We start from the raw sequence: 13,151 nt of genomic DNA on the forward strand, positions 1-13,151 counted from the left end.
AATTTACATGAGCTGTAGGGAGAGAGACTACAGGCAGAGTACTAAAAAGCATGTTTGCATATCTTAAATTAGCCACATTAAAGGTGGACAAACGTGCCATAAATCTGACATGGTGTTTAACAAGATGATGGAGTTCTTGGCAGCCTGATTGTTTTATCAAGCTGACAGCCAGTTACCCCAGACTGTCTCAGTCTAAATGCACATACCAGGGCAGCACAATCCAGGAGTGGACCAATATGTTCTCATAACATCAACCCATTAACCATGCTTTTCGCTCCACACTGCTGTCCCTCCTAATACCTCTCTGCATCACCACCTTCTACTTCTGCCTTCCCAAACACTCATCCACACCCTGCAAGAGCTTCCCTGCAACTTCCCATCCCGTTCCCTCAGCTGGAAAAGGAAATACTGGCATTGCTGTGGATCTTGACTGTAAATTATCACCAGTCAGCTGCTGCCCAGGGACTAGTGAGTCAACAGACACGGGGAAGGGATAGCCATTACTCACCAACCAAAAGGTGGTAACTTGGCATGGGACAGTCTGGCTCTATCACAGCCTGTTGCTTCCTGCACCTAAAGAGAATCACATGCAACATCCCTATTTCCACATCCCTCCCCATCTCCCCCACGCCACAGGAATAATAGTCAGAATCTCCTTTCATGGATTCCCCCAAACCCCGCAGCTTTTCAAACATCAGTAATGTTGACAATCATTAAGTTTCTTATGTAATTACTTTAACTGCCCGTAAAAACTTGGTTTGCAGCCTGCCTGGAAAACCATTTTACTTCAAAACGTGGCATATTCAGTTTATGAGCTGGGAAAAAAAAAAAAAAAAAAAAATCACATTTTTTTTGCCCAGACCCTGCAGAACATAAGAGTCAAGGGGACAGGAATGAGACTGATGCCTTATTGATCAATTCAATTCCAATTATGCACTGAAAACTTTTCCACAGCTTCCAATAATACACTGAGCAAAAACTTCTTCATGAAATGCAAAGTCAGATAAGTGGAAAGTTTGGGAGTTTACTGCTCAGCAACAAAGGCAGGATTTTATATATTCAGACACTGGAGGCAGGGGAATGGTACAATTGCAAGCAAACTCTTAACACTTGAAATAATAAATACAACTAAAGAAATGTATTATTTACTGAAATTCAACATTTTTCTAGGAGAGGCTCATAAAAAGCTGTGGACAGAGTAACGCAATATTACAGCTTAACCACAGCAGCACTAAAATAATTGGGCAACAAAGAGCTATTTGTTCATTTTTTCCTTGCAAATCTCACTCTCTTCCACACATACCCCGTCTTGACTGTCTGAGGCACCAGGCAGTAATGTCACCAACTTCTTATGGTATGTTCTTTTCATACTGTGGTACAAATACAGCGTTCCAAGACAACGTTAGGCCCGTCTAGACAAGGAAAACCAGGTCTTGGAATGGCAAACTTTTCCCCATCCCAGCCCAATCACTTCTGTGGTTTCTAAATTGCTGGAAGTTTCACCTTTCCCTGTGAAACCACATCAGGTATGGTCAAGGATGGGCATACCTTACCCTTTGATGCTGAACCTCACCATGCTATTCCAGTGCTCCAGCATTCAGAGCCAGACTCCAAGAGAACAAGCACACTGTGATGGTGCTTTATTATTCAAGAGGGCATCACCTACTTTAGGCAATGGACAAAGCTTGAGGGAGTGACCACACGCTGAGAATCTCTTCCCATCTATCCAAAATGCACCTTCTGAGATTTCAGTCAAGAACTGAGCACAGGTAAGTATTTCAAACAACATCACATTGTGTCAAAACACACAGCTAAGATTACCGCAGCTGACTGAATTTGGGACCCATCCCGTAGGAAACAGGTCTATACACATGAAAACATGCAACAGGACATTAGTCCACTGACGGTTCAAAGAGAGCACTGCTGCATTTTGACTGGGGCCAGGCTCACAGAATGACAAGCTGGCTGGAAGCAACAATGCTCATAGACGTGTGGTTGTGGGGACTGGCTTTTGGGGACGAGTCTCCCGTCTAGGCAAAGAAATACGGGAGCAAAAACAGTGGGAAAAATAACACCAAAGCAGGGCTATTTCCAGCTTCTGTATCTAAAGTTAACATAGAAAATTCTGCTGGGAGGACAGGAAGGAAGAGAAGATAAGCTGACATTAAAATTGTACCATTGGAGCGAGGCACACAGAAGTCCTTTTCCATGCAAAAGAGTAGTCAAAATGCCATCTATCTACACCTAAGCAAAAACCCCTACATCTGCCTTGAGACAGCCTTGGCAATAACACTGTTGCAAGCAAAAAAAATAACTGGTTTATCGGTTTGGGGGCGGATTGAAGTGAATTTTAATTTATTGCCAATTAATAAACTTCTAATTACTGTGCCCGGCATTGGACCACACAGGGGAGAACCACCCCTTGCTCTCCAACCCCATCGCCATACCTGGCGTACCATTGCTCCTTATGATGTGCATACAGTAAGCAAATAGCTTATACAGGCAAGTCGTTCTTAAAACAAACCAAAAGCACATCAGTGAAACATGATCTAAAATAAACCAGCTATGTTTGAGGATATCACTATTTCCCCTCCTGCTTCAGGGTTCTGCAGCTGCAGAAATTCCTCTAAACAAATCAAAAGAGCTTAAAGCTTATGCTCCCACGAAAAAGGTTTCCAGACAAATATTTTATATACATATATATATACACACACACACTCACTCCATCACAGCAACCAGACCAGAACACTCGCCTGGGAAAGCTCCTAGCCACACTTCAGCATTTTGCTGATACAACTGCAGTCAAGATTAGCGATTTTTCTTGCTTACAAACCACACCAGCAGAAACCTTTCTGCAGAAGCCCTTCAAGTGACTGCTAAATCTTTCTGCCTGCATAAAATGTTTCTTTCCTAGAACCCAGTTCAAGCAGCACCAGCAGAAAAATTCCTGCAGTAGTCATAGGGGCACCTTAGGAGGAAGTGGTGAGACTGGGAAACTGGGCACACAGGAGGGGTGAAAGCAAAGGGGAGCATTGCATCAGTCTAGCTTATGTCTGCAGCAAAAGAGAGGAAGCAGTAACTGCCATCACACCAGGTTTGTGCCAGCAGAAACTAAACTGCAAAGTCACAATCCTGCTGTAAGAAGTAACAGCAGTAGAATTCAGTGGCAGGACTGACCAACTTTACTTGGACACACGTGGCATAGCGTTTTCTGTTTGAGTTTTTGCACATTGTTTTGTGCATAATGTATCATCTTGAGAAACAGACCGCTTGAAAACCTAAGTGCAAGCAATGCCGTTTATGTCAAGTAGATACTAATCCTATTCCCCCTCAAGAGATGACTAAGTTTCAGCTGGGTTAACTCTTTCACTCCTGATAAGATGGGTATCACCACTTCCTTGCTAAAACCTATCTCACAACTACAAACCATCTGTAAAAGCCTGAGTGAAACCATGCAGGTATTTCCCCATGCAGGAGCAAACAACCCCTCCACTCTTCCAAATGAGCATCCTTATAACACAGACTCACCCTGACTACATGAAAAGTACACAAGAGAAGCAAAACATGGGCTAGAAAACAACAAAAAAGACTAAGAAAGATTCAGTACAGTTACAAAGACTGCCCTGTTTGTGTTTCTGCTCAAATATGAATCTTCTCTGTCCCATCCCACAAAGCAAAACAGATCTGCTGCAGGTTGTCTAGCCTGCCACATCACATCAATGCAGAAACCCATAATGCCTGGCTGCAGAATTTAGGTCAGCTTGTCTGCGGAGTCCGTAAGGTCTTGCACAGAGCCATGAATTTCCTAGTAACGCTCCAATAATCCCTCTTCAGCCTGCTGTGCTGTATTTTACTAGTAGCTGCCAGCTTTCCTTTAACTCCCCAACAAACACTCTCCACAGGAGGGATGTTTGCAGGTGAATGAGCCACTACCTCTTCTCTGGGAAGCAGGAAGCTAGTTGTTCAATCCAATAAATGCCAATTCTTATTTCCAAAGACAAAAAAGTGAAGGGTGCCCAATGCAGGCTAGAAAAGGACTTCCCTTTTATAACCACACAAGGGAAGATATAATCAGACAGAGCTGGAAATTACCCTTAGAACACAAGGAATAATTTTCTACACAGATTATCCATGCAAACCCCCACTGTTTCCACCTGGGTCAATAAATAAAAGCAACATAAAAATGTGACTAATAAATTCAGACAGATGCTGGTACTTCTGGAGAGAAAGCATCACCCAAAATGAAGAATACTGTGCCTCTTTACAGAACGCTTCCCTCTAGAAGTGAACTGTGGGCCACTGCCAACCCAAGCGTTATATAAGCACATGTAAGTAGGAGCCCTGTTCTTCAGGAATCTCTAAAGGTGCATAGGAGTCTTCCCAGGACATGGTCCTCGGAGCAGGAGTTCCACTTAAACTGGAAACTACAGTTATGTACGGAAAAAAACCCCAATAAATTGAATACAATAAACCAAAACCTTGAACTTCTCTGAGTGTCTTCATACAACCAGATGAACTAAGTCTTTTTAACTACGACAACCTGAAAGATGCGAGTGCAAGAATAAATACCTGTTTCCATGAACAGTCATGGAAATCTCAGCAAATAAAAAACACAGCTACCAAACTGACAGCTGGTTTTGTCTTAAAACCCATTAGTCTGTTACTTTTTCTGTGCTCTCACGGTTACCACATAACAGCGTGCTCCTCAAAAGCTGGCACTTACACCTCCCTGCTAGAAGAAACAATAAAGCTGAGGAAAAACCCTTTCCTCAAGACATCAAATTGCTCTTCAACGTTAAAACATTTGGTAAGAGTACTCCTAGTTCTTTCTTTCCAACTCATGTGGAGCCTGGATACAGGTATTAGCAACACAGACCGAGCTGTACTGCAAATACCCTAGAAAACAGAGAGTTGCATTTACGTTTACCTCAGATCTGTCATGAAACTCGACCGTACAACATGCACCCATGCCAGGCTACAGATGATGGGGTTGTCATTACTGGCCCACCATCCTATCACACATGTTAGCAAGGCTTGGTATGGAACAGAACTGTGTTTTTATAACTAACTCACAGCTTCACATCAACCCAGCATCAGACAATCCCCATTCCTGGCTCAGTACCTGATCAGGCTGTGCTTGTCCTCCTTCCTCCTCCGGCTTCAGCTGGGCTGAGCGCTGGCTCCAGGAGGCTCTGGAACACCAAGCCAGGCGCTGATGGTCACTTTCTCATTTTGACAAGCACCACGCACTCTTCCTGTACAAAAACAAACTGCTGTGAGTCAAAGCAGCCAAATAAAACGTTGACGCTAGCAGGGAGTGAGAGAAATGCCACTGCAACACAGAAGCAGAATGTCAGTCCTCCTTTTGCCACTGATCTCTGGGGAAGGCTGAGCACACCCCGACTTCAGCAGTTTCAGAAACACTCTAAATGAGCTGCCCTGTTCTTGAAGAGCAGAGATTCCTCAAACTAGCAATTTGCCATTTCCCACATATTTTCTTAAATCCAAACTTGACCATGGGCACAGTTATTTCTACGCCACTGCTCCCCTACATCACCATAAAAGCTAGAGCAGATCCCAGCGACGTGGTCGCTGCACATTGTGCATGCTCCACATAATCACTTCAATGACACTTGAATTGCTGTATTACAGCAGTATGCCAGGCAAGCAGTCCACCTTGACTCAATGAGCTGCCTGGAAAACCTCTGGAAAATACCTCTATCCCCAGGATGGACAAAATGGGGAAGAAATGGGATTCTTCCCTCTCCTCCTTTAGCCCAACACTTCACCAGCCAAGACCACAGCGTGGCTGCCTTCACCTCCAGTGACTCAGACGCTCCAGGGCAGAGCAGAGCTCACAGATGCAAAGCAACCACTCAGCAAAACGAACAGCCAGACTCCAGCAGGTAATTCATGAGTATTTATTTTAGCTTGCTGCTTATTAAGTATGCCTCCTTATAGATCAAGTATTCCACAGTAATTGCCTGCAATCAACAAACACCCGGAAAGCCGCTATGTAGACCAGTGCTGCTTCATAGCCGAAATGAGCCCCCTAGCAACAGGCATGACTTCACATGACTCCTGTGTGCACAGCAGGCTGGCCAGCACTGCCTCGCTGCCCCTCCTGCTCCAGCTGTGCCCCAGGCAGTGCTGCTGCATGCCCAAGCCCTTCCCAGCACCATGGACCACTGCACGCTCCTGCCAGTGTGGGGATGCTCCACAGGCAGGGCTCAAAGCAGGGACATGGGCTGCATCCCCTGCCCCCAGCACGTTGCCTCCACACCAGCAGTGAGTTGCTCTGCCGTAAGGGTCTGTGCCCAGAGCCAAGCACCCACCTGAGCTGCTTCCAAAGCACTGCACAACAATAAAAGGCAAGCTGACACCCCCCCTCCCCAACACACACAGAGATACTCCCCTCCTAGTTTATTTTCCAAGGCCTTTTCAGGGCTGGCCCCTGCTGGCACTCAGAAGCCCTCAGGAACAAGCCCTGTGTCATGCTTTCCACTGAGAGCACTTTAAAGGTCAGCTTCCAGGTTTATCATCCTGGATGTCTACTGCTAAAAAGAAGATAGGGAAGACACTGCTGAATACACAAATAAAACATGCATCTGAAAGAATTTCCTCCTTCAAAGGGATTGGGGTGGTCAAGCATTCGAGAGAACAAAATGCTTTTTGCAGCATGTATCACCAGAACTGTAGTTTTCAGAGACTGTTGTCTTTTAAGTACACAAGGGGGAAAACATTCTGCCTAGATACTTTACATAAGGTCTATTGCGCGCAGGTTTCAAAGAGACCTTTGGATGTTCCAGACCATGACAGAAAACACTCTCAATAGGCACAAGGCCATTCACCTTGGCTGTTTCTGTAATCATTATTCACGAGGTCAAAGACCCAGGTAAGAAGAGCCTAAGCAGAGGTCACCATGCCCTCCAACCCCTCCTTGGCAGCCACCCCACAGCTCTTGCCACTGAAAACGCTCCTGGATTATGTTCCCAATCCCATTTGCATTCTCTTTATGCTTCACCCTTCAGCTCTCCCTCCCATTTATGAAGTAACAACCTCAATTGATTAAAACAAAGCAGCGTCTTCAGAAACATCTGCCCTGACACAAGCATTCATACCCACTGTTACAGAGCCAGTATGGGGGACAGTGGGTACAAAGGAGATTAAATAAGGAGCACATGTACCGCTTCTCTTATAATCTGGTCCCCTCTGGCACTCATCCCCTTTCATCCTCTATTTTTGAGGCCCCTTCAGCACATGGAAAGATTTACACCCCATTTACACTGGGGTGTTGGCATCATCCAGTGCCAGTTTGATCTGAATCACGGCCAGGCACTTGGCACGTAACACGTTCAACCTCCAAATGCCACGTCCTATATACTGTAGCCTACATGTGGCCACCTTCATTTGTGCAGTCACTTGATCAAACATCTTTTCCACTAAGGAAAACACTATTTCTGTTGTGCTTGACTGAGGTTGAATTTAACAGGGAAACAATCATTGGCCACAGAGTGGAAGAAATACAGTGATGCACTAACAGAGCAAATCATGAATTCTGTAAGGAACCGAGGAAGGAAGCCGCAGTATTTTGGGGAAGAAGTGGAGATCTTGGAAAAAAACTTTAGGGAATAAAACAAGTAAAGCAGTTCCAATCATTAGAGGTGTAATTTCAGCACAACTCAGTTCTACATGTATCTCCAAGTATGCAGCCAGCAGCAGACTTCTGACAATCACTTTGGTTAAATGCCATCTTCCTCCCTTGTTGCTGCACAACAACAACAAACCACCACACAGGAAAAATGTCATGCCATCAAGAGAGAAGAAAAACCCCCAACCAGCCCAGAAACCTCCTGCAGAAGCATTGTCAGGAGTAGCATGTAACATAACCAGATAAACACCAGATTTTGTTGCTATCTGAGTGAGGTTTCACAATCGGCTCAGGCTGATTTGTGGCCACCGTGCTGCTTAACACTCCCACTCTGTCCCCTGGTGTGTGCCTGGAAGAAGCCTCCTGCCTGACCAAGGCAGAGGCAGGTGGGCAGGGGGGCAGGACTTCCCCTTTCACCAGCAGTGCAAGCTCAAATCTGCTCCAGCTGGTCTTGAACCCACGCTCCCTTTGGAAAGCACCTTAGGCATTGCTCCTACTCCAAGGGAGCCCACAGGATCCCACTGCTGCTCCCTGCAGAGTTCATTGTCCCTACTAGAGCCTCACTGCAGCTTTCCACATGCCACCCAACACCCCCTTTATTTCAGCAGCTCCCTGTAATTCTTTCCTTCCCTTTGTGGCCACCTCCTCTTCCCCTCTCCATGGGCTATGTGCAAGTTTCTCCCCACTTCCTCTCTTCTGTTGCAGACAGCAAGAATCTAACCAAGATATCAATCAACAAATAAATCAAACCTTGCTGGGCAAGCAGGCAGAATTTCCCAGTGGTACAGGTAACCTGTCGTTTGATCCACAAGCAATGAGATGGGGCTGCTGGTGTTACATTCTTTAGCAGATAGCAAGCCAGAAATGTAAGATCTTACAAGTTCAGACAGCAAGCAGGTAAATAACCAGACATTAACACAGAAATCAGTAGCACAGAAGGCCACCATCCTGTCTTCATTCACAAGAGACAGCAGAGGAGGAGCACCGTATGCTCCCCGCACTGACCAGCTGCACACTGGTTGTGACCAGGCTGCTGTGCACGTGGACAGACCATGGTTTTACAACACAAATTAGGCAGGTGCAAAACCATTCAGCTAAAACCACACTCATACCAGCTCACCCCGTAAAGTTTAGAGGTGCCTGTAATGAATTCTTAAGTCCACACATGGGTCTGTATTTGCAACATGCATTCAAGCTGACTGCAAACCTGGCCGTTCACCTGTGAGCATTAAAGCCCTGCTTCTGGAGATGTCAAACAAAGAGAATTCATACACTTCCCACATGCAGAAAGTACATAAAACTTCGTGCTTTAAGATTTTCTACCATATTTACTCACACTTACCTCAATTTTGCTACCTCCTTTCCTCTGCCACACCGTTACTCTCTTCTTCCGCATTGTTGCATGCCTCTATGCTTTTATTTTCTGGCTTTTCTATGTGTTTTACTGTTTTTGTTCCCTATAACTCTGGCCCCAGCAGTTTCTTTCTTTAAAGTCTGCTCTGATTACTCTGATTGATGTTAACAAGGACAGTCTTAAATTCACCTTTCAATCTGGGTACATCCTAAATCAAATTACACGATAAATAAACAAAGTGTAACCACAAATTTTAACCACTAGAAATAGTCTTGTCCAAACCACTGCATTATTCATTTTCCTGATTTATTATTAGTACAGTTCTGTCTCATTCTCAGTCCACTCTTCTCCCACTATTCTCCTGTTAGACTCTTTCCTGCCCACTTTCCACAGGGGCACTAGCAGTGACCCAGCTCAATTTCTGCAGTGCACACAAGCGTTTGTGTATCTGCATTCCTCCACTTCCTTGTTTCAAGAGCCAACAGACTTGTTGTCAGAGCGATAAGAAAGGATTGGAGCACAATCCTCAAGCCAGTCTTCCCTCTCTCCCTGCTAACAATGCCAATGAGGTAAAAACAGCAAAGAAATTAGCATGGGTTATGAAACAGCAAACATGACTTTAAAAGAATCAAGTGCATGAAAAGTTTCATTTCCCTTTTGTCAGTTCCTCTTCTAAGCTAGGTAGTTTAGGCTTTAGTTCTTAATTTAATTAGACAGAAAGCAAGTCCATGAAAGTTTCTGGATGGCAGCCATTGAGAGGAACCCTGTATGTAGACTTCTCAGATTGTGTTTTTAAGCACCACTCAGATTAAGCGTGAAGTCTGGTTCCTCTGTGCATCTCTGATGAAGGCAATTGCTAATGCATGTGGAAAGTGTTTGTAACCATAGTTGTGCTTAAACAACAAAGCAAGCCAGTGCACACTGCCTTTCACACTTCTCACCACAAGTTTCAACGCACAGACTGTCAGACCAAACTAATTCCCATCCTCCCTCTCCACGATCTGTACACAAAACACTATGTACAAATATGCAAGATAGACACTTTTTAATCATTCACTGACATTTGCATTGGTTTAGTGGACAAAGTTATACTGAACAATCCAAATGATACCAGCTTAACTCCGTGTTCCTCTGTGCCGGGCTGCAAAGCCGACAAAATACCTCTTGCATAATACTTCTGTATGAAATATTCATATTCACAGAGGAAGCCTTTGCACTGAAAGGTTATTTTCAATCATTAGCAAATCAGCACTGTATTAGCGTGGGTTTTCAATCAGAGTATTTGAGACAGGCAACAGACTATGTTTTCTGTTGACAAAATAAGACAAAATCAACTTTGAACATGCACTCATCAGGGTATATGAAAGATCTCCCCAGGGTTACCAGCTTTCCTTTTGACCTTAAGGTACTGCAAGGTTATAGAACTGCCTCCATCTCTACCACACACAGCTTCAGCAAGCCTGCAATAGGGTAGTTCTTCAGGCAAGTTCTCACACCAGCTTAAAGTGCGTAAGTTTTCTCTCTTTCATACCCTGCAATACCCAAAGAACATGCAGATATTGAGACTTCATATCGCATCCTATGCACTTGTTTTGTCATTAAAAAGCTATAATCCCAAACTGGAAAAATCACTGCAGCAAGAGTAAAGTGCTTCAAACAAAGCCCACCTGAAAAAACAACGCTGCTTTTAGCGGGCACGTTGGTATCTGTGGCATTGGCCAGACTTGAAAACACCAGCGGTGCGGCAGCCCCGGCTTCTGTAGAAGCCAAGGGCAATCAAGAACACCTTTTGTAGAGAAACTTATCTCAGTGGTGACTTTAAAGAATGAAGTCCAAGGGAGAAAGAAACCCAAACAAACAACAAAACCCAACCCTGCACCCTGGCTGTGGCTTTGAAGCCACTGCACTGCATGGAGGCAGGTAGGAGCCTGCCTCACTGCAAGGGCCATAAAAAGGCTTTGTGTTTGGGGATTTTTTCGTTCCTGTGCATATCTTTACATAATGAACCTAGGGAAGGGGTCCCGTTGCTGTAGGTTTCATCATATTTACCAGCTCCATGTAAGTGTCACTGATAAGCCATCTAGAAAAGCAACAGACACACCTGTATTTAGGCAGCCACACACATGGTCTCGACATATAGTGGAAATCATCAGGAGCTGGGACTCAGACAGACAAATACCAAGCTGGTGAACAGAGAGTGATTTTAAACTCCTAACAAGTAGCAAGGTAGGTCACAAGAATCAGGCAATTTCTTTTCTATTGATCACACAATACAAAATGCAGGACCATGGTGAATGAAGCGATTGCTATTCTCACCCACTGCTGGCTGCCACATGCTTTCAGCCTGGTTATTTTTTCTGCTTCTTAACAAGTTACCTTCACCAAGAAAAGAAGTTGTGAAACATGAAATCTGAGCAACAGATACCCCTCCTCCTGCTCTAAAGGTGGCTGTGTTTTACACCATGACTATTCCTGAAGTATTGAGTATCACAACTCCTTCAGCCTCAGAACAAATCACTTCTGAGGAAAGAGCTCAAGTGGAAAGAAGGGAAATTATAGGTAGCAACATTTTTGAGACTACATGAACAGCGTGTTTTCATATCCTGATTTATACTTGAGGGGGAGGAAGAAGGGAAGGTATCTCTTTCTAAAACAGTGCCAACAAACAGGTCCTTGGTGCAGCCACACTCTCTTCCCACACCGCTGCTTGCCTTCAAGTGTTGGGCAAAAGTGGCATTTTGCTGGCTTGATCCCAAGAACACAAACTTCCTCCTCCCAAGGATATCTCCCTGAACACTCTGACAGCTGCCACATGAAGGTCTTTGAGCTTCTCTTCCTATCCATTTCCTGAAGGGGGACGGGAACCTGTTCTTGCAAGACTGGAAGAACAGAGCTGAAGAGAATGCAGAAATAAGTGAAGAGAGCTTCAATTCTTTTAATTACAGATATCTGTGCTGAGAGAAAGACTGAAGCAGTGTCAATTAAAATTGCTGATGTGGAAATCAGTATTAGTGATGGCATTAGAAAGCGCCAACTTGACTTGTGATGCACTTTCCTTTTTAACATGCCAAAACCCAAGATGATTCTCAAGAAGTTAAACACTAGAAATACTGGCTTTGTTCTTTCCTAAATTTGTTTGGAATCTCTAAGGGGAAAAGCTGTTTGGCAAGAAGTCAGTACCTATTCTTCGTTACACGGTTAAAAGAAAATTGCACTCAATTTGCTTAGACCGGGAGATTTTGAGCCAAACCCATCCCCAACACAAGCAAGTCAAACTTTGCAGAAAAAATGTAGCTCAAAGTGTTCTCAAGGTAAGAGGTACAGAATAGCTTTGAAACACTCATTTTACACGCTTCCACATATATTTGCACACTTTAACAAATAAAATGCTGGCAGCTGCTAGAAAACTGCATTTCACAAACATACTTCTCCATATTTCAGTCCTTGTCTGGCAAATACTTACACGTTTAGGTCCACAGCACCTCAACATCACAGCCAAGAATAAACCCTTTCAAGACTGAGCATCTTTGCTGTGACACCAGAGAGCCTTACCCATGCACGCATACTCACGAGGCTATACATGTGAGGAAAATTAGTCATGTGCACAAGTCTTTGCATGGTGAAGTCCACACACTTTTCACTGCTTGTTATAAAAAAGCATTTAAAATGTCAGTTATGCAAAAGAACAGAACTTAAAGTATAAGTTTTCTGGGGGAAACTACTTCCATTTTTCTTAATAGCTTTTTGGGGGTTTATTTGGTTTTATTGGTTTGGGTTTTTTTCTAGGATATAATCTTCCCAGCACCAGGAGACAAGAAATGAATAAATAAAATAGTATGAAAGGAGAAAAAAAAAAACAAACCAAACCAGCCAAAACCAACTGTGTAGTCTCATTTCAATGCTAGCAAGAAATGCAGAAATCTAAACAGCAGGAACTGAAACAACGTGGTTTGGTTTTAACTCTTTATATAGTAACATTTTAGTATCATGTAAATACTGCTAATTGTGTCTTGTGAATATTTAGGGATCTACAGCAATTTTATGAATTAACTGGAAGACAGAGATTGCTTTTTTGAAAACAAATGAAAAACCTTCCGAGCTCATTATTTGTTAAAATACCAACTCTGGAACTCCCTTTTGTTTGCA

At 43.9% G+C, this 13,151-nt stretch overlaps 1 protein-coding gene across 1 annotated transcript in view; it reads right to left on the reverse strand.

Moving 5' to 3' along the window:
* LRRC8D (leucine rich repeat containing 8 family, member D) overlaps nt 1-5,255 on the reverse strand; it is a 36,536-nt gene extending 31,281 nt beyond the window's left edge. The window contains exon 1 of the mRNA XM_010013140.1: nt 5,123-5,255. The gene's annotated coding sequence lies outside the window, so the exon portion shown is untranslated. The remainder of the gene's footprint in view (nt 1-5,122) is intronic.
* Nucleotides 5,256-13,151: the final 7,896 nt, after the last annotated feature.

The sequence above is a fragment of the Nestor notabilis genome, unplaced genomic scaffold (genome assembly GCF_000696875.1).
Source record: "Nestor notabilis isolate BGI_N333 unplaced genomic scaffold, ASM69687v1 scaffold28864, whole genome shotgun sequence".
In the NCBI taxonomy this organism is placed as follows: Eukaryota; Metazoa; Chordata; class Aves; order Psittaciformes; family Psittacidae; genus Nestor; species Nestor notabilis.